The sequence below is a fragment of the Ambystoma mexicanum genome, chromosome 4q, assembly GCF_040938575.1.
Source record: "Ambystoma mexicanum isolate Mex_15411 chromosome 4q, UKY_AmexF1_1, whole genome shotgun sequence".
In the NCBI taxonomy this organism is placed as follows: domain Eukaryota; kingdom Metazoa; phylum Chordata; class Amphibia; order Caudata; family Ambystomatidae; genus Ambystoma; species Ambystoma mexicanum.
The window spans coordinates 91269699-91292356 of NC_090928.1; positions in this window are offsets into that span (position 1 = coordinate 91269699).

Here is a 22658-nt window from a genome sequence, read left to right on the forward strand (position 1 = left end):
GCAAGAAGGGATCTTCTAAGCTGTTATTGTCTATTTGGAATAAAAAGATATTTCAGGGGCTAAAAAAGTAATTAGCTTTCCATTGGGGATACGGTATGCTTATTAAAAGATGTTCTTCCCCCTTAGAGTTCCTTCCTCTGCCACTGCCTTGATGGTCATTGATTTCCCTTTGTTTTGGCCACATCTGCCTGTTTTTAGAGAGTAAAAATGGGTGGGGGTGTATGCCTCTTAGCTGTAATGCTGGTTTTGTGTGAAGTGTTGTCACAGCTGTGTTGACAGGATAATGTAATGTGGATAGTAAGCATGGGCATAGGAATTATGGTTTAGCACTAAATGAAGTGCAACTGTAATGATTGCAACAATACAATGTATATGACCAATTATGTGATAATTTGTTATCATAAAACACAGCAGAGCTTATCTTTGTGGGTAATTTCACGCAATATATATAACTGTGACAGCAGTATAGATATTATCCACATCGCCAAATAAGGGTTGATTTGTTATTGTTTTCATTCTTGATGGTACAATAAATTAGATGAACCAAGCACAGTGAGGAAAGGGTCCATGTCTGGATTACCCTGGGTAACGTAGGGTTTCTGGGGTTGCTGTTGGCACTGTGAAGAATTGCCTAGCATGTATGTGCTGGACAGCCCAAGTGGGTGGGACCAGACTGATGTGCACATTGATATTTCTCCTCTGTGAAAGGTACAGTGAGCTAAAGCGTGGCTGTAGAGCCTTCCAAGAGGGCACCGTCCTATTTCACGGTGGAGGGGCTCCCAGACCTTATTGTGAATGTTTAGGAACTCAGGGGTTCACCCTAAGTTGCAAAGGGTAATCCAGATGTGGGCACCATGCTCACTATGCTTAGTGAGGCACAGCCTTACCTCGCTAATGAGGCCTGACTAGGCCGAAACACCTGTCTGGTGTTGGTAATGTTGTTTAGAGGAGAATTGCCTAACATTGCAGTGCTGTACTGCCCAAGTGAGAGGTGCCAAACTGATATGCAAATGGGATTTCTCCTATGTGAAAGGTACAGCAAACTAAAACATGGTTGAAGACCCTCATGAAAGGGCATCTTCCGATAGAACAGGTTATCTGGCTGAGTTTGTGCTCGCTAGAGGGGCTACCAAACCTTATTGTGACTTACACTAACACATTTACAGATGCTGGAAGCATTCCTACGATGGGTGCCTGTACAATAGCATAAAGACAAGAACAAGTACTTAGCAAGTTTATCAAGGTGTAAAAAAAATGGGACAAATACCAGGGACAAAATAAACAGAAACGAAATGTACATAAAAAACAGGTGAATTACAAAGGTAAGATTAATCTAACGGGGCAAGTGCTTCAAACTAAAAATGAGTAATGATTACATAAACAAAATGACATTATTACGTGTCAATGAAGGCAGTGGTGAAGTCAGGTAGAGAGGATGAAGAGAGGACAGGGGGAGGTCCCACTTTAACAAGTAAGTGAAGTTTAAGACAAACTATGAAGAGATCATCAGTTGGGCTTGCTTTGATTGTTATGGGCAGAGGGTTACAGTGAATTGGGTCAAGTAGTGAGAACTAGTGGTGCGAGGGTATTGGACGATGAGGTTGAATGCAGAGGAGGATTGGAGAGATTAGACAGTGAGTAGACTGAGTCAAAATAAGACAGGTACTGAGGTACTGAGGTACTGAGGAGCAAGGCCATTAACAGCTTTGTAGATTAGGAGAGAAACTTGAAAAGAGAGTGATTGTGCAAGGAGAGCCAACCAGCATGTTGTCGGTAAGTAGAAGTGAGGGAGGATCTGGGTAGGTTGCAGAGTGTGGGTAACAAAGTTAATGATTTTGTCTAGAGCGACGGTGTAGAGAGGAAGGGCAGGAGTAGGTTTAATCAGCAATCAGTGGAGATTAGGGTTTTTGTAAGGAAAAGGCAAATGTACTGAAAGCTGAGGAGGTTAATACGAGCAGCAGAGGCATTGGTGGTGGCTAAATGTTGTAGTCGTAGGTGGATATCAAAGATGATCCCAAGATTGTGAGCCTTGGATGAGGGAGCAAGAAGATCAGCCAGGAAGGAAATAGGGGATGGGAGGTAGGCATAGCATTGGAATCAGGGAGGAAGACGAATACAGTTTTTGAAGAGTTCAGCATGAGGCAGCAGAGAACCATCTAGTGACGAAGTTGGCTGTAAGTGTATAGTTCCTGTAGATCTGCTAACCCTCATTACGCCATTAACATGTAATTCTGAATTGCTGACAAAACGGCAAGAAAACGTGGACAAAGAGAAGGTTATATTTCACTCGACACATGCCTACTTGTCAACAACTAGAAATTGCCAAATGGTATATAATGCGTGCAGTGCAATTTGAAGCAATCAGGACAATATTATTGACTACAGTCATGCAGTCAGTGATATGCAAAAGAAATAGACGTGAGCCTGGGTCATTGCTCATGTGCACCTATAATCGGGAAAGGAAACATTGCCTAGTCGCCTGGAATTTAAAATGGCCATGAGCAGCACTGCATAAATACCCCAAACAAACAAAACGGTCTATTACCAAGACAGCTCGTTTAAGGTAACCGATTAAAACATGAGGCACAGACAAACGTTTTGGAAACTGAGAGAAGATGGCCTATGTGAGAAGCCTTTGAAGCACGCTTCTCGTGGGTTTCTTCTTTTACAAATGGAGCTAGAAATATAAATCAAGTCACAAATTAAGTGAACCCATTTCCGAAATAGTTAGGCCTGAAATGCACGTTTTAAATGCTTAGCTAATGCGCCCATGATAATGTTAACATTCTAGTGAGCAGCACAAAGAATAGATCGCCCAGTGGATAAAAGAAGTCGGCACACATGACAGTGATTTGCTGCTCTCTTTATATATAAAAAAAAATATCTACCAAAAGAAAATGCACTAAGCAAATTAGAAAGGTTGAACTTTTCTGCACATCCTAATTGGTGATTAATCCTTTTTGTTCTTCCTACATTGTCATCAGTTTCAACAACATTACGTTTCAATTTGTTGAGTGGCACAGGACATCTGGTCACCAGCAAATCAAATCAACCGTATTCAGCGCGGCAGCCGCCCACTGCATGCCAAACAAGCTCTATCAGCCATCACTTGCAAACTTAAGACATTTTCTACTCTGTGTTTCAGGGGCCTTTGAGTATACTGATCTTTAAAGGCAACTCTGTTTCTCTTTTAAAAGCATCTATGACTTACACAATTCAGAGACATTGCCAGCTTAAGTACCATGCACTTCTATTAATCAAGATGTGCAATTGAAGGATTTATACTGTCTGTCCAAGTAATTGATATGTATAACTAGAGCACACACAAGCCTGCACAACATTCATAAAAGTAATAATCAGAACTGAAGCAAGTCTGATCGTATTATCAAACAACCCAGTTTCAGCCCATTCCCAGCCTCATCAAGTACTAACCACGTGAAGGAACAAGTCCACTTCATGATACTTGGCACTCAATCCTAATACATTGGCGTTCATACAAGTACAATCAGATCGCTACATAAAAAAGGTCAATTTATTTACATTTTGATTTCAAATTAAGGAAAGAAAAAGTGAAACATCCCACCACAAACTGGCCTTGCCTTGTAGCAACTGGCATATTAGGCCAACGTCAATAAAACTTAAATACTTCAAGCAAATAATTGCCTCTGAGCTTTGCCAGTTGTTCACCTTTTTTATCCCTACTCACTGCACCGTACCCCCGTCTCTCCATTTGCATTTGTACCTGTGTTTGTGGGTCAATCTAAAACCAAAACAAATCCCGATATCAGAATAACTCACCTGCGAATGCTCAGCTCAATCGCAAGGCCTTCACGAAAAAAAACGAATTTACCTTGAAATGGGCAGTTTCTGAAACCAAGTACTTTGAAGCTTGCCCCTTTTCTTAAATCCATGCTTTGAAATAGCAAAGTCACTATGCCTGAGAGTGCCATTTCTACATATCGCTCTTGGCGCCTCGCGCCGCTCCTCATTTCAACAGCATATTGCATAATGGCCGAGATTTCCAAATGACCGTGACCAATACTGTACAAATAACCAAAATAAAATATGACTATTTGCGATTATTGAATTATGGGAACCAGACAGAAGTCATAATGCACAGAGAAACTCTTTGAAAAGCAAAAGCATAATAACCATGAAATATAAGTACATTCCTTTAGAAGAGCAAAGAAAATCATGGCACTCTTTATCTTCCTACTGCGATAATCTGAACCTGGAAACAGTAACCATGGCATACTTTTCTTTTTTTTTAAGAACCATTCCTTTAAGAACAGGTCTAAAAAACAATCTTTGAATGATTGGTTTTTGTTCCTCATAATAGCAGTTATTAGCAAATAACTATAATGGAAATAAAACATTAGGATTACATTCGTAATTCAAATGAAAGGAGAAGCCAGAAAACAGTTCTTTCTTATTTTCTTTAATCTAACCGAAAAAGATCAGTCAAAGAAAATGCACTAAGCAAATCAAAGTTTGGACTTGTCCGCTCATGGCAATTGCTGAATAATCTTTTTTCTTCTTCCTACATTTCCGTCAGTTCAACAACATTCAATTCAAATTTGTAGAGTGGCACAGGACATCTGATCACATCTGGTCACAAGCAAATCAAATGAGTGTTATGCAGCAATATGTGCATTTCCCACCTCAGCAGATTGTTTTGCCCCAGTCTCAATCCAACTTCAATGATCAAAAGCACTTCTCCCAGCTAGCCGTACGAAGTGGGGGTCAGAGCGCCAAAGCACCAGCAAAAAAAAAGATGGTGGCACCAGGCGAAGGGGCGTGGGTGGCTGGTGGAATGCAGGTGGACACTGGCATGTTTCATTCGAGGTTCCAACACCTGATAGACTGAGCGACCTTCCCTGGGTGCAACTATGAAGATGCCACACAAATATCAATGAAGATGTATAGCAGGTGATGATTCAAACCGGGATTCACTTGAACTCTGTCATGCTTAACCAACAACATCTGAAACCAGTTTTAACAATCAAAACCTCCTTTATATTTGACATTTCAAGGGAAACATTAATTTCTTTGAGGACATTTTCACTGAGTAATCAAGTAAAAGAGCTTAATTCTTAAGTAGAAAAAAATCCTATACAATCGCCAATGGAAGTTCAAAGCAACAATTTCTTAATTTTTCTGACCTATTCTACATTCAAAGTCAGAAGTGCATGTATAAGGTTCACTAGTGCGAGAGCATAGCCAGCAAAATAAAGTGCTAAAGTGCTAAAGGAAACAGGAAAGAAGAAGGCAAGTGCTTAGGGCATGATTCATGGAATAATCAGCATGGAAATTCGGGACTTTGCAAGCCATTCTATGCACAAAACTTTTTTCATCTATTCATGGAATCGACAAAGTAGGAATTTTCAAGGACTTGCGTGGAGTTTGCGCCAGCCCGGCAAGTCTCTGCGAGCGGTCCAGGCCCTTGCGCAAGACTCCTCACAGAGTGTGGGCCTGACCTTCGCAGAGACCAAAATGGGGGGCAAAACATGCAGAATGAGGAAGAACACAAGAAAATGCGGGCGTGTTGAGGGACGGTCCACGGCTAAGTAATCACATGCTCATTCCAACGCAAATCTAGCCGTATTCATGCATCAGGAAAAAGCACACGCAAACACTGTGATCCATCCGCCACATGATATCAGGCGTAAAGTTGAACGTGCATACAAACTAATGCCTATAAAGCACACAGTGCACACCAAACCAGCATCCACAGCTACGATGAACACAGCAATAGCATCAGCAATCGTCCACGGACACTGTAGGCGGATGAGGCTGCCTAGGGCCCTGATTTATGCACAATGCCCCATGGTTTTCGGGATGCCTGATGACCAGGTATATGCCAGGTACCGTCCCCCCCCATGTAATCCTAGACCTTGTCAGGGACTGGGAAGCTGACCTAGCATCAACCACCATCTGCTCCCATTCCCTTACCCCCCTTGAGAAAGTGCTGACTGCACTCAATTTCATTGCAAGTCGTTCCTTCCAGCGAACCATGACAATAGTTGGTGGTACATCGCAGACCACACAATCACGCTGTCCCCACCAGGTATTGGAATGCATGACAGCATGTGCGTGTGTATGCAGGCATTATATATGTGTCCCGAACACTGGCAGAAAGACAGACAATGATCCAGGATTTCTACGCAGTAACAATCTTCCCCCGTGTAGTAGGTGCAATTGACTGCACACATATTGTGCTACTGCCCCCCCCAACGATTGACAGAGCACATCTACCAGAATCCCAAAGTACTGGCACTCTTTTAACGTGCAGGTAGTGTGTGATGTTAATGGAATTATCATGGAAATGTATGACAATTTTCTGGGCAACACACACAATAGCTAAATCTTCTGCCAGTCCACACTGCACCTAGCCCTGGTATCTAGAAAAAATGGCAATACATGGCTCATTGGTGAGTATGAACTCACACACTGAATAACAAGCCCTGACAATAAATGCCAATAACAACCATGACCATATTTCCAGGGGACACTGCCTGCCCGCTGTCAACATTAATGATGACAACAATCCGGAATCCTGCTACACCAGATGAGGTGATATACAATTCAGCACATGTAGCCACTAGGGCCATAGTAGACTGCACATTTGTGGTGCTGAAGTAGCGGTTTCGCTTCCTTGACAACTCGGGTGTGGTCCTGCTATATGCACCAGCTGTAGTATGTAAAATCATAGTGGCAGCATGTGTACTGCACAATGTCACCACACGGTGTGGTGTACCAGTGGAAATTCAGATGGGACACTGCCCGCACCCACAGGCACCACCCTTGCCCTTGCTGGCCAAAGGGCACATGGCAAGGCTGCACGCACCGATCTGGTGCAATCATTTGTCACCTAAAAACCTGCCCCTCTGGAGGACACACAGTGATCTAAAAATTAAGGGGTGCCCGATTCAAATCCCTGGTCCCTCAGGCTAAATACTTTCAACAACAACAATGGACCAATAGGATAGAGGATGACATATCACATGCATTTATCTTTTTATATATACCAATAAATGCCACAGTCCAAATTCAACTTTCTTTTTATTATTTCCATCATACAAAAAATCATCACATATTTAGTAATGTATCTTCACAATAAAATTCAGTCATTTGAAAATCAACTCATATACGTTCATTCCTACCATTCATTCATTCTCACTCTCTCTTACCACAATTTACTTCATACCTATACCCATGTCCCACTGGGTCACCATAAACAATATTAAAAATTAACACTGTTGAGTTTCCTCTGTCTATCGGTTAACTTGGTCTGTATAAATGTATTCTTATATCTGTGGAAATAACTGTATAGAGATCAAGTTACCCGATAACAGGCAGAGGGAACTCAACAGTGGACACACAGTGATGCCACATTCCAGGTGCCATTCAGTGATGAATCGGGGCCCATCCTGCGTGCCCATAACAACACCCAGAGAATGTGTGTATGTGAGAGACAAATTGTGTGTGTCCACTAGACATAAAAAAAAACATGCACAAACAGTGCACCAGATAAGATTCATAAGTGGGAGCATAGCACTCCCTGTTGTTCACATGTGGGAGTAAAATGATTTTGGTTGCATTACAAATGCAAGTCCAATTCCCAAAATGAAAGAAATTCATAAGCAAGTAAAAATGTGTTGCAACTGAAAAACTGCATTCACTTGGTAATAATAATTTCTTAGCACCTAGTTATACATGCTCATCAACTCCACATGTTTACTACCTCCAATCAGGCCGTTAAAATACTATTCTCTTCCTTTGGTACTATGTTCACTACTGGGCCAAACCCATCCAAATCACTGTGAGGGTGAAACCAGGGGCACAAGATGCAACATGTCTTTTCCATACTGTGTAGTGGGAGTATTTGTACTCCATAATTTCATTAGCAGTGAGTACAAGCCAATTTGTAAGGGAGCAAAAGTGGTTGATAAACCCCTAATCTGTATGGCTGTGCACAAATTACCAACACAGTCATAGCAACTGGAACGAACAGTGTCCATGTAGTACACCCAAAAGCACACAGCAGAAGCAACAAGGTCCCTGACCACTGTCACATGGACACCAACAACTATTCTGCACGTAGACCCCAAACTACACACATGTGACCACAAGTAGGAAGGCATAATACAACATGGAAATGAGCAAAAAACACATGTGAGAACTTCCCTGCACCCCCTACGTGTGTTCCACAACAATATACAGGTCAAGTGACCAACCCATTCCCTGACAACAAGTATGCTCACAATACACAATCACATCAAAATAGTCATGCACAATTTTAAAAATGCAAGTGCACTGAAAAAAAGATGCACATCTTACCTCACACCTTATCCCTTGTGAGCCTGCACCAGCCAGACCCTGGAAAATATGGATGTCCCCCTCTGTAGGTTGGAGAACCACCAAACTGTGATGCTGTGTCCCGTATACGCATACAACAGCAACTTCCCCTTCAATCGCAGCAACCATCTTCCCATGCACAATGCTTCTGTAGAGAAAAACAACACAAGGACATGCAACCAATTTCACAGCAATAGGTGCCCATCTGTGTGCCATACAACAAATGCAAACAAGAACTCTCCAGCCACCCATCACCATGTGTCCCTGCACCCATGCAGCCAGATTCACCCAGCTCATGCCAATGCAATATGAACACCCTACAGAGTGACACCTTGCACATCCACAGTACCTATACTGCCTGCCCCCCAGGGTGCCATGCAGTGAAGGACCAGGTAACACTTACCCCTTGTCAGGTTATTGGTCATTGGGAACACTCAGATTTGGTTACAGTCAGTATGACACTGAGAGGACTCCCAAAAAGAGACCACTGAGAGTTTGGAAACTCAGGATCACCTTGGAAGTACTCCCAGTGCCAGGATATGGCAACTCCTGATTTACATGGCAGTGGGACAGTGCAGCAAACACTGGCAGGGGAGACGATAATGTAAAATCCAAAATGATGCAATGCAAAAATATCAACAATTGCATAGAAGACAGGATCCGGCAGAAGGCAGCTGTCAACAGAGGCAGCAGTCATACCAGATAGCAGGGCACCGAGGCAACTGGCATGAAAGAGACAAGCAGACATGAGAAAAGAATGAGAAACAGAGGCCAATAACTCTGCCAAACAAAAGGGAGCAGGCAACAGTAAAGAAGAAGGGAAGGCAGACTTCACATGGACTGGGTGGATTTAATGGGGACCAATGAGCTTGGACCTGAAGTGTCAAGGTGGTCCGGCAACGCGGCCCCTTCTGCCATTGACCCGTTTGGAGGACTGCAGGACCATCGCGGAACTGCGAGATGACCGGATAGCGCAATCCAGAGATTGGCTGTTGGGAGCCTTCTTCAGAAATTTCACACCCACGGTTGGCGAATGTCCATATGTGGTCCAGATGAGGGGAGGCGGCAAGCTGATTGGGAATGGTGTCCGCAGCCAAGTGGCACCGGCAGGTGAGAGCCCGATGTGAGTATGGCACACAGAACCAGCAGTGTAAGGTTGTGCGGGTGGCGGGTGGTTTTACAGTGTGTTAAGAAAATATTTTGGTCATTTAGCGGCCCTGAGAAAGGAACGAAAGCCAACACTGAAAAAAAAAGAATCTTATATTCACTCACACTATCTAATATGCACCATCCCTTGAACATTAGCATTTAACACTAAGCTGTAACATACACACAGGAGTCTCAGTCAGCTCACCTTTTTCCTTTCTCCACCTGCAGTTTTGAATGAAGGGCACGCTTGCCCTCTGAGATAGACTACGCAACTTTAGAAGATGGGTAAGTAGGGTCCATTATTCAATGGTGACGCTGTTCACCCTTTTAGTTGGATATGTCTGTATACACTCAATTAACACAAGTCATTCTATTATGTAGGGTAAACAACTACAAGTTTGAACAAGTTCACAGGAGACTTGAGGTTAGTGCTTTATTTTAAAAGATCATGTAAAACGAAAACTAGCCAGATAACTCACACTAAGACATTTTACCTGGTATATTACAGGTGTACATATGAAATTGTAATTGATGCCATGAAGAATGGATATGAACATTGAGCTTCAAGCCCTGATGATGGATTTATAATCCAAAACGCCTTTGCTAACCTTTGATCTAATTTGGAGCTTTTTGGTTGACACAACCTGAGTATGGTTGTTTGTTTATTAAGACTACACTAATTATGTTCTAGAGGGAGGAGAGTCAGTTGTTCTCTCCTCTGAATTTGCAAGAAATTGTGTGTGACCATGAATGTATTTTTGTTTCAAATTCTGTTTCAAATTTCACTTTGATCATGTTACGTTGTTCAATGGTGCATGTAACATTGGCAACATCTAAGTTTTACCGATGTCTGAATACAACAGTATTCGTTAATGTACTGTGTTGTATGTTTTTTTTATTAAGAGAATATTATTATTGAGTGAATTTACGTGTAGGACGTCAGTCCACCTGGAGTGCAAAGGTGTTACCTGTTGGCGACAACAGGCTGGGTTGTTTTGTGTTTTGTATTAAGTCTCTGCAGGCCTGGAGATTATACTCGCTGCACCATAAATTACAGTTACATTTTTGAGTGTATGACATTCATTACCATTCTGGACCTGGCAGTTTATTTAATTGGCTTGTTACATTAGTAGTGCTCCTCTCCCTTTGCAGTCCTCGTATCTCAAATAAAATCATCAGGGGAACTGGTGCAGTGGCGTCCGCACTATGTCATTTGTCCAGCAGAGAAGTGCAGCCCAATTAATCTGAATCTTTGGCACCCGCAAAACAAATGATAGTCTGACCCTCACCTGCCACATCCTCTTTGGCACATTTGGGAAGATCTTGCAGAACTCACTGGGTCTAGTTGCCATGTATGAAGAATCTCGAAATGAAGTAGCATAGCATGTGTTGATTCATTTCCATGAAACATTGCATCATCAGGGAACCCTAGATACCTTTCCCAGTTGGTTCTTAAAATAGGTTATCAGTGTGGCCACTTATCAAGATTGCCCTATTAAACCGAGATAGCCTTCCCTTACTAGTCTGAGCTGTATAGAGAGCCTTCTCGAAGGGCGTCAAATCTCAGACCACTTTCCCCTAGTGCTTACATTCCAGTAGTAGGTCCTTAATCCAAAGGTACTGACAAATCCCCAAACTCTTCTCCTAGCTCCCCCTAATCTCTTCATGAGATTTAAATTTTCCTCCATCATCCAGTTGATGCATTCTCTCCAAGCCCGCAGAAGACCACACGCGTGAATCTCATATGTCTATCTACAAAAGGTGTTTATTAGCCCCACCCTCTCTCCAGTCTTCTCAGATAACTCGCAAAACTGGGTAAATATGTGTGACTATGGATCTTCTGTGCGATATATTTCCTAGGTGACCACACATAGTCCCTCAGTTGTTCGGATGAGTTGCACAGTCATCAGAAAATAGTCCAATGCATCTTCAGATCATCCTTCATAGGTTCCAGGGATATTCAGAGCTGGAACACTTTATAGTAGATAAACTAATAAAAAAAGAAAATCCCTCATATCTTTAGGTAGAGAGAGCAGTGCCCCCCTTGATTCTTATTTGCGTACCATTCCAGAGGAGCTTCACTATTTTTGTAATCAATGTCTTTAAAAAAAAGATTGTGACACTATTACTGAGAGAATTGTAAAGCGGAAGCAAAGCCTGGGAAACAGCAACATGCTGACCACTGTCGTTTGACCCAGAAGAGAAACGAAGACCCCTCCCCACCTAGACCAATCCGCCTTCAGTGTGTACATGTTAGCCCCAAACTTTTAAAGTATATAAGGTGCTCAGTTCACGTGACACCTGCACCCTCAAGTACCTAAACAATTGTTCTGCCACTTTCATCCCATATGTATTAATATTTACCCCAGGCCATCCGTTGCCCTTCCCTGCTGGAAGGATGGAAGATTTTACACAGTTCACTTTAAACCCTGATACCAGCCAATATGCAGCCAGCTCAGACATCACCGCTGCCACTCAGCCCTCTGTGTTTGACAGATATAAAATATGACATTGACAAATAATGATATTTTGAACTCATTTACATCAAATAGTAACCCCTGCATGTCTAGGTTCTGGTGAATTCCGCACGCCAGTTGTTCTATTACTAATAAACACAAGAGTGGGCAAAGCCAGCACCCCTCATTAGTCCCTCGGAATAATTGAAATTGTGCGGGGGAATGCGCCCAATGCAATTAGTGTTACCACAACTTGGTCCAGCGCAATTTGTGCCATATCATGAGTTGTGGGGGAGGGTAACTCCCCATTCCCATTGGGTCAAGTGGACCCAATAGTGGTTTCTTTATGCTATTAGCGCCGACACAATTAGTGCTGCGCTAATAGTGCCAAAAATGGGTGGAAAATGATAATTCTTAACTCCAGCAAAAAGCTGAAGGTAAAACTCCCCTTTTCCGCTCAACATGAGATTGGGCGAAGCAGTAAATGTGGTGGTAATAGTGTTACTGCTGCATTTTAATGCTCCACCCAATTTGTGATGAGGCCCCTCCTACCTCTAATCCTATGTGTTCCTGTATACGCCTGACATCCTCCATAAGGGCTGATTCTTTTTGTCTCTCTGGCATCATTTGGGGTTCTTTTTCTGGCCATAATTTTACCAGTACCCCAGCCTAAATATGAATGCAGTAACCACAGTGGTTTTATTCCTGTATCTTATCCCCTATAAAGTTTGCATTGACCCTGTCCTTCAATACGGAATCATGACATATTCATCTTTCATTCCTCTCATTACCTGTCTAATCACATATGGTTGAATACATCATATGATGGTTTCACTAAGGCGTCGAGTGGCTATCCGCATCCCATATCCAAGGAGAATTTCCTTGTCTACTAAGACAAGATCTTTTCTTGTGGATTAATTAGGCATCAGGGAGTGAAATGTATATTCATTGTCATCTCCCTTGAGTTCCCTCTAGGAAACAATCAAGCTCAGATCCTTGTTCAACTCCTTAAACACACAGGCATCCATCCTCTGGGCTTCATGCCATTGGGTTACAATCTCACACAATCTATCTGCTTCCCATCAGTATGGGTCCTATGCATCGCTACTTAGGAGCCGGCTTGTCTTCCCCCAAAATTAAATCTTATTATTGTTTGGGTAGTAGAATGGGGCAATTTTTTGTCTCTGCCCTCTATGAGTCACAAGTATCTACCTCCGCTATCTCTTTCTAACCTTACTCAACTGAAATAGACAACTTGATGCCACAGCTACTCCTCAGATGCTATCCTCACTAGATGTGCAGTATATCATTCCAATCCATCTTCACTTAATGGCTGGCTCACAGCCTCTTAGGTCAGTCTCCAGAATAGATAATATGTATAACACCTCTTAAGCAGAGGTTGCTTTGATAACTGGTCGGGCCCATTACATTCAGGTTCCCCAGGCTTAAATCTGACCTTGCATCTCCAACTGCAGATTGTTCTTCTCCTCTAACTGACATCATTTAATCCCCTCAGTTTCCCATCGCATAAGGCAGAGGGAATGCTTTGGAGACAACCACCCACTTCCACAGAGCCGTCACCATTCCCAACCAAACAGACACAAAATGTCAATAAAAAATAACAACACGCAACACCCAACTCCCTCCACTTACTACCCCCATCCCACTTCTATCTCTGATTAAGTCGGTTGGATCTGTGTCTCTACATTTCTACTCAGCTCGGACCACTATATGGTGGCATAGCCTAGCCCTCGTCTACCCTGAGACAGCCTCACAGATACAGGTGAATGCTCCCCAATACTTTTCATTTCATAAGGCCACTCAACCCACTAATCTCCACCTCCTCTGAATCTTCCATACCCTCTCGCAACACTCTATGGTCTTGTTTCCTTCCTGTATCCTTTCCTTATTTCTCCCTTTCCTCTCTCACTACTACCTTTCCATGAGCTCCTCTTTATGTCTGTTTTCTGGGGAGGGGCAAACCAACAGGGTGACCACCGTAGGGACCAGGCAATCACGATCCACCTCTGGAGTAATGCTCTTCAGGCTTCAGACTGGCACCCTTCTCCTCAATGCTCACTCCATCCCACTGTCTCCCAAAGCCCACTGTCCGCACTGACCCCATGTGCATCTTTTCAGCTCAGGCACGAAGGCTTCCCACCAGCTCTCCTATTGCTATTGCTATTGTCGCTCTGTGGGCCAGATGAATGTTGTGAAACCAATGAGGTCGGACGGTAAAACAACGCCATGACAGGCTCGCCTCCCCTGGCCTTCTTCTCCTCTTACCTTGCACCCCCTGCGTCCCTAGCCTGCTTGTGTTGCCAAGGCCATGGGGGGATCAATTAACTAGGCTCTTTTTATGGTTCCCTTGGATCATTCTCCTCTCTTTTCTCCATTCCTCTGCCACTACTCACGCTTCTCCCACAGGCTTCTCTCAGGCCATGGCAGGCATGGAGCATCAGGTCACTGAAAAAAAAGTCAGTCAACACCCGTTACCCACAGCTGCTTCCTGGGGGCCGACAGGAGGTTCCCCTGTTGAGGCCCCCTTTTATTTCCTCCTGGTCCCACCTTCCTCTGCCAATCTGGAAGTTTGAAGGGGCAAGCTGTTGTGGAAGCTCTACTGAACTTCCATCTTCTCCATGTTCTTTAATGGTCTGTCAAAATATAATATATTTTAAAAAAAGGTTTGTAAATTTGTGTATGTGAATTTATAATCAGCCTCACAGGATGCAAGCTGATATATAAGGAGCTCAAAGCATTTATCTGGTCCCATATTTTTAAATGTATGGATGAAGTAAAGCAGGTGTGGAGGGGTATTTTAAAATAACATAGATCAGATACAATGGCTAGGGGACTGGTCATACATGAACATGGTATACAAAGGGGTAATCTACAATTATACATTGATATGTGATATTACAGAGAAAGGCGGGTTGGATGGTCAGTGGAAGAGGGGTAGTGTGGGGACCAGAGACCCTCTTTGCTGACTAGCAATTAGAGCTTGAGCCTCGTCTTAAACAGTTGTACTGATGGAATGGCTTTGAAGGCACAAAAGGGGCACTTCAGTGGATTAGGCAAGTAAGAATAAGGAGCGGAAGTGAGAGGAGGCAAAGAGTGGCGGGGCACAGATATGGCTCTGAGAGATGAGGAATGCAGAATATGAGAAGGAGTATGGAGTGGCACAATCAACAAGGTAAGGAGAGATAAGATCATGGATAGATTTAGAGGAAGAATAGAAGATTAAAGAGGGAAAAATGTTCCTTGGCGCTGCATCCATGGTGGTAGTAAACTGAAGTTAGATAGGATCTGGAGAGGTGGTTGAAGATGTGTATAGCAAATGTGAGAACTTTGTTGAGGGGGCAAGGAGTAGACAGAAAGGCGAGTAGGCTAGACCAGTAACCCATTTTCATGAGCAGCAGGTTAGAGGTCAGAGTTTTTGCTGATTGGTGAATCAGGTGGGAACAGATATTCCTTATATTGTGATGGTCAAGTCTGAATGTGATAGCAGCGGCCATGATGAACTGATACAGTTTAAAGGAAGGAGTTTGGAAATGTAAAAGTTGGGATAGCGTTAGAAGCTGAGGGAAAGATGACTACAGTTTAGGAGACATTTAGCATCAAGTAGTTGTAGTGTAGAGCCATCCAGTGGCAGACAGTGGTGAGGCAGCTGGCAATGCATTATGGGATAGTAGGGGGATAGAGGGACAGAAGAAAACGATTTGGCAATCAGCAGAGGTTAGAGTAAAAGCTGAAGCATGAGATGAAATTAACCAGGCAGGAAACACAAAGGGTGAAGAGGAGTGGAACAAAGGCTAGGCATTGATGGACACTCACTGAAATTGGTATGGGGTAGGAGATGGTAGAGTTCCAAAAGAACATGGCATGGTCAGGGGGAATTGAGAACACTGAGTCAAGTATGGAGTCCTTGAAGCAACAGGAAGAAAGAGTTTGGAGGAAAGAGTTGTGAGCCATAGTATACAAGTCTGCAGAGATCAAGTAGTATAAGGATTGATGAGCGGTAAGAGTGATAATCAATGTTTAGAAAGTTGGAGTTGTCGGTGATAGCAGATCCAGTTGAGTGTTTTGCTCCTAACTCTAGATTGGAGGGAATTGTATATGGCATGTAGATATGGCTGCTGATGATAAGCATTACAAGACAACTCTTTTGAGGATTTTGGAATAGTGCAGTATGAAAGAGACAGGTATGTAGAATTAGGAATTGTTGGGGTCTGCAGTGGGGTTTTTTAGAATGGGTGTGACTGTGGCTATTTTTACCAGGTTCAAAGAAACATGTTGAGAGAAAGAGATTAAAAAGGGTGCAGAGGTAAAGCATATAAAGGGTGCAAGCTCCAAGTTATTTGATTGTTTGGGAAGCAAATGGATCAACTATAGCTGGGAATTGGTTGCTAAACAAGGGATGAGTTCATTGGAGGAGGTAGGAAAGAAGTGGGATACTAAGGAAAGGGTGAGGGTGATTGAAAGTGGGGAGAATGAGGGAGTGTGTTGTAGAGATAGAAGGGTAAAACAGGCATTGCATATTTTGGAGATTTTGGAGATGTAGGATACAAAGCAGTCATCAGGGAGAAAGTAGATTCAGAGTGTTATAGTTTATGAGGGTTCAAGAGGAGAGAAGATATGAAATCTGTCTAGTAAGATTATTTTCCAGAGCCAAATGCAGTAGTAAGGGCGAAGAGAGAATCTTTATAGACACTAACAAGTGTAGGGGATCACTCTTTGCCCCAGCTGTGCAAAAGAAGGTACGATGCTGTCCCAAGCTGTTAAATGACTGGAGAGATCCATGGTTGAGGGTGTGGAGGAGGGGCTGAAGGGGTGGGTAGGATAGTAATATGGGGCATCCAGTATTCTATTAAAATGAATGAAAGAGATTTCAATAGATTTGTCAAGTGGAGGAGTATGAGTTTGGTGGGAGCACTTGACTTGCCCCAGATAAGGGGGCATGGAGTCTTTTGGTGATGGATGAGGGGGGAGCGTGAGTGGAAGAAGAACTAAACAAGTCTAGTGGATAATTGAGTGATCAAAGGGAGAGGGATTGAGTGCAGAGGGATTAAGGTTGGTGAATAGGACAATTAGATAAAGAAAATGATTGTGCTGTGACTTGGAAGGTACAGCTGTAGTTGATGGGCCTCAAACATATTGGAGCACTGTCCCCAAAATATTACGATTTTGGGGGCATCATTTGGTAGTGTATAATGTCATTTTTTTTAGATCACAGGAGAAGAGCTTGAGAGTGCTGGGCTAGGGTAGATGAGGAGGATAGTGAGAGAGGTTGGAGCAACAATTTGGACAGAGATGTGTTTGAAGGAGGAGGAAATAAAGACACAGGGAGAAGAAAACAACCAAAATGAACGGGCACCACAATGTGTTAGGTACTCAGTAGTTTTTACCTTAATCCTGATAGATATATGTTATTTGGTGCGGGCCAAAAAACCTGAATTGCAGCTATTGAGGCAATCACAATTATAAAGAAACTGAGGGAATCCCTCCAGTGTTGTGGCCACACCTTAGTAGTAACACATGCCTCACACAAAAAACTAATTCAGTAAATTAATTTGTATGACACCAATAAATGAGCCTGATTGCTTCATAAAAGTATTCTTTGTTTCTTTATTCGCTATGCTTCAGAGGCAGAATGGGCACATGTGGCCAATGCAAGACACAATGGGGCTGTGAGAAACCTGAAGGTGTCTCACTTGCTACTCCCCAGGGATCTGTCATCTAGGTAGCCAGGACATGGCCATCGCTATTGAATCCAATTCCTGGGGGTCGACCAGGGCGGGAGGATCACCTGGATGGGAGATCTTTGGGGAGTGGAAGTGGGATACTGATAGGTGAGACGCGGTACCCCCTTCTTTATGACACCGTTTCCTCATATTATCCCATAGGATATTTAGAAACTCTACCGCCCACCTTCCTAAACAAACACTTTCTCACACCGTGAAAGACAACAGACTAACACCAGAGCTGTGTCCCAACACAATGGTCCGACAGAGTCAAGCAATTGCCAATCACTACACACACATGATGGCCCTTTCCCTGCCCCACATGGATAAAAGACGAAGCACAAGGGCACACTTTGAGCAAGGCTAAACGCAAAAGGAAGCAGCTATTCTGGGACAGCAGTTCAAACGAAGGAGAAAGGCGGTGGAAACTAAAAGGATGACAAAGAGGGAGTTGCCATGGCCCTTTTCAACCCAGAGCTGCAAAGCCTTTGATAAAAGAACAGTTAAACCGAGAATTGAAGCTGCCTGATGTGAACGATACAAGGGCCCTCCCACACTGATAGCCAGGGCGGGGAAAAACGCTTGCCTCTGTGGTACAGTCCTTGACTCCAGCGGAAGAAAATCCAACTAGTGAGTACAGCTAGTGATTCAGAGAAAACTGATAGTAGACCGGACTGTGTTAAACTCAAAGTTGCAGCGGGAACATTTGCGTAAAAGAAAAAGAAGATAATAGAGAAAGGTTTTTTGTGAACAACCGAGGTATTAGGATTAGAGTGGTCCAGCACCATGTGGGCACTCATTCGAAAGACTCTAACAAATGCCCCGCTTGAATGTTCCTATATGACACTGGACCAAATTGGTGCGTCCAGTCTGGGCATGTTTCTTTACTGTGGCATTGTCTTGTTTGCTGGGCATCAAGGGTGCGAGCAGCATGAGTGTTCTTACATGGTACTGGCCCACAGTGGTGGTTCCAGTTTGGACATATTTTCTTACTGTGGCCTGTCCGTTGGTACTTGAAAAGCCACTAGGAGTAGGTTCTTATATGATAATGTTGGCATATATTGGCACAGCCTCCATGGACATGTATGGGCACAGACAACATGATCATGTTTTTTACACTCTCATATACTGTGTGCAAAGGTATGATGAAAATGAGCTGGAAAATGCTCAAATGAAATGTTGGTGACTTGCTTCTATTGAATCATTCATCTGTTACCCTCCAAAATGTATTGCAAACTCTGGCTTTATCCAGCTTTTTCACAGAAAGTGTTTTGAAAATGCACAAGTTTAGGCCAATATTTAAAAATATGTTTCGTGGGAGACCACCCCTCAACCCCTCTTGTTTGCTTCATTCTCCTCACCATCCTCGGTTGCTCTGCATGTTCGGGGAAACACTTACTGACCTCCAGTTAAAAAAATCCCCAGCCGCCAATGGTTTCCCGCACTGGAGTATTATGTCTGCAGCCTGGATTTGCTCTGTGCTACTTTGGTAATGTCATATTTTTGATATGCCATTGCCAGGCCTGCAGAACAGTGGATGAAATGTGACATAATGGAGTGCACCGTAATGTATTTGCCAAGGCTCCAGTCATGTCTCATGACCCATAGATGTGTACATGTCAACATGCCACATCCCAGTTGGGAGATTTTAGTCCAGTTTTGGTTTTAGCTTTTCATTCTCAGATTTATAGTCCTGAATTTGTAATGGGGAAATCCGGGACTACAACTCCCAAAATGCATAGATAACATCAGTACTGTACTAACATCTCCTGAATGGAATGGGGCATTTCGACATGCATACAAGTGCACCGTGTCACAGGTCACCCTAATGTAGGGCCAGGCTTCCCATTCTGTATAAAAACAGTCCAAATAAAAAATATCTTCGTACTTGAACGTATTAGCATTTAGTTAATTCTGAACTGGTTGAGATATTTATTACCCTGATATGTGCAGTAAAATACATAGAGCTACTGAGGTGATTGTATGTGCGGGGGAGATAATATTTCGCGACACCTGGAATGGTGCTTCCAGCACTCATTAAAGGCCCTGGTCTGTACCGTTTACTCAAGATGTTGTGATACTAGCAATTTATTGTATTTCACTAACAGCAAACACCCGAAATGAATGAGTACACTTTTTCTACAACTTTCAAAAATTTCAGGGCCTGGATATTTTTTTTTTTTTTTTGCTTTGTGTTTCACTGTTTTTTGAATTTCAAGCACGTGGATTTTGAATGTGCAACGGGAGCAGCATTGCTCTTTGAAAACGTTAAACAGAAATGTATTATGTATTGAGATCAGCAAAGAGGCTAGACTCATAGTGAACCCCTGCTGCTCAGCTGCCAGCTGCGTCGGGTGAAATATGTAAGCAGATATTAACCCGCCAAGAGAATGTGACACAGAGAGTACGGCTTTAATCGCCTTTCTCTCCCCGTCAGAGCAAGCTTGTCCCTTTTAATAACACTCTCAATAGCTCAGCATTATTGCTCGTTCCTGGCAACTGTTGGTTTGCCCCAGCGGGTCTTGGAACCAACAGGGTCACGGAACCAACAGGGTCACGGTGCCAAAGATCACCTAAATACATTTGAACCTGACCACGTGACCTGCCAATGCCAACTGTGTCATACAGATCCGCAACGCTCGAAAGTGATTGAGACAACGCTGACGGGAATGCAGAGGCTGGCGCGATAACAAGGAGATGAATTGTATGCCCTCAGAAGGCAGGAGCCATTTATCTCCAGAGATACTGTTCGCATTTCCTTATTTCATTTTGCAATTGCCCATGTAAGCGATTTGTTACCGGCCATAGATAAATACAGCCACGTCTTCCAGAGCGGCTTCCAGCGTACGTGCTGTTAGGCCAGCTCGACGTCAAGCCAATTATGAGTGCAGTTGCACGGAATTGCATATTCGCTATTCGTCCGAATACCCAACACTTGCTCAAGTATTGAAGCCAAATGTTTGTTTTAATTAATAAATCATACTCTAAGCTCGAAAAAGATACTTTTCTAAAAAAAAATAAAGCGTTATTTTGAATGTGTCCCCTTGTTCATGTATTTCTCTTTATTTCAATCAACATCCCACCCTTATTTAACACAAACAAGCCAGAAAATAACAGATTGTTTTAGAAAAAAGCAGGGACTATATATATAGAAGTATGTTGCATACGCAAAAACCGTACTACTCAAACTAGACACCTTCCCGAATACAAAGTGCTAGGTTGCCGTGAACAAAATGGATACTGCAATTTGCAACTGCCATTGCAAATGGCACTCATTTCAATCTCTTGTGAGTTGCAAGTTAGCTTAGGTGGAAAATCACTTTCAAATATTCCTTCAAGCTCTGACTGAAATGCACAAATCACTTATGTCTGCTCATGCAGGACACAAGTCGAAGGTACTTCTGAGGTGATTGTAGTACATCTCTCCACCATCTTTAAAGAAGCTACCCTCTTTCCCCTTCACCAAACATGAAGAGGGGTCTTCAGGGAGGCCAATATGGTTGGAGGAGGGGTAATCAGAGGAAGAAAAGTCTGATGTATAACTGAATCTACCCAAACCCTGCAAGCCCTTGAGAGGGCACTTGCCTGCTGGCAGCGCCCAATTTCACCAAATCTCAATCCATGTTGATTTACCACACCTCCTTCCAACCACACAAGAGGATTCAAGGCTGTGTGTTTTTTTCTATGTCTCTCACTCTTCAACCCTCTGTAACACAACACCAGCAGATACAGCGCTTTATATCGCTGTGTGTTCACACAAAAAGTCTCTCTCTTCTCTCACACTGTTGCTATTAGAGCAGACTGGCCTTTAATATTATTGCAGAGGTTTCCCAATAAGCAAGTTCTCCCAGGAGGACACTGTGTGTTGGGAAATATTGCCTGCATCTTGTGCTGTCTGACATAACTGATTTTCCCCATCCCTACTGACCTGGAAGATGGCTGCCTTGAAGTCTTTTGATTTCCAAACACCCACTCCCCCATACATACATAGCAATTTGACTATTCACCATTAAAGTACAGTCCTCACATCTACCTCTCCATGCTCCCTCTGGCAAACTGGTTCACAGGGTAACTGAAGAGATTTCCCAACAAGAAGGGCGGGGGGTGGGAGGGGATTGGCATGTCACTCTGCCTCACACATCCCTGACATATCTCTGACTACCCCAGTCCTACTGGTCTCCACTACCTGCCATGAATTTAAGTTTCTCCTTAGGAATTTCCCACAAGAACACACCTCACATTCGTTCTCTGCACTCCTTTTCCCCAATGCACAAACATATGCGCCATCGTCTTATATTAGACCAGGAATGGTTTCAGACAGTGCTGAATTCCTTTCCCTGATGCAAACTGCACTCCATAGTTGACTCTCTGAGTAATTAGATAGCATTAAAATGAGAAGGCAAAGTATTTGGCTGGAGCCGAATAGAAAGCATTTATTTTTCAGCCAGACTTCAACTAAATTTCTTGCTCGAAGCCATAGTTCAGTACAGCCCTAATTATGAGAGCTATAAAAAAAAAGAAGGATAAACTGTAGTGTGAGGGATGTTTTCCCAGTGGTAACCAAACACATGATTCAAGAGAATCATGAGAGCTAAAACAACATGTCATGTAGGCAACGTGCTTCCATTCCCAGATGATAATCTGTTTTCACACACTTAACTCTTATCTGATCAGCCACATGTCAGAGTCTTCCATTTTCATGTTTGATAACAGACATTGCAATTTGGCCAGATTGACACTGGGTTAATAGTATCCCCAGAACCTGAAGTGGCTGCCTATGTTCTTAAAGTGGGCACGGAGAATGCCAAGCTGGGAAGTGCCCGCGGGCATATGATTGCTAAATGCAGATGTGATGTACATACTTGGTGCTCTTGAGGCGTAGTAGTTGGTAGTAACATGAGAATGTCTGTCGCTAATGGATGAGAAGGTTTTAAAAAAAAAAATATCCGATCAG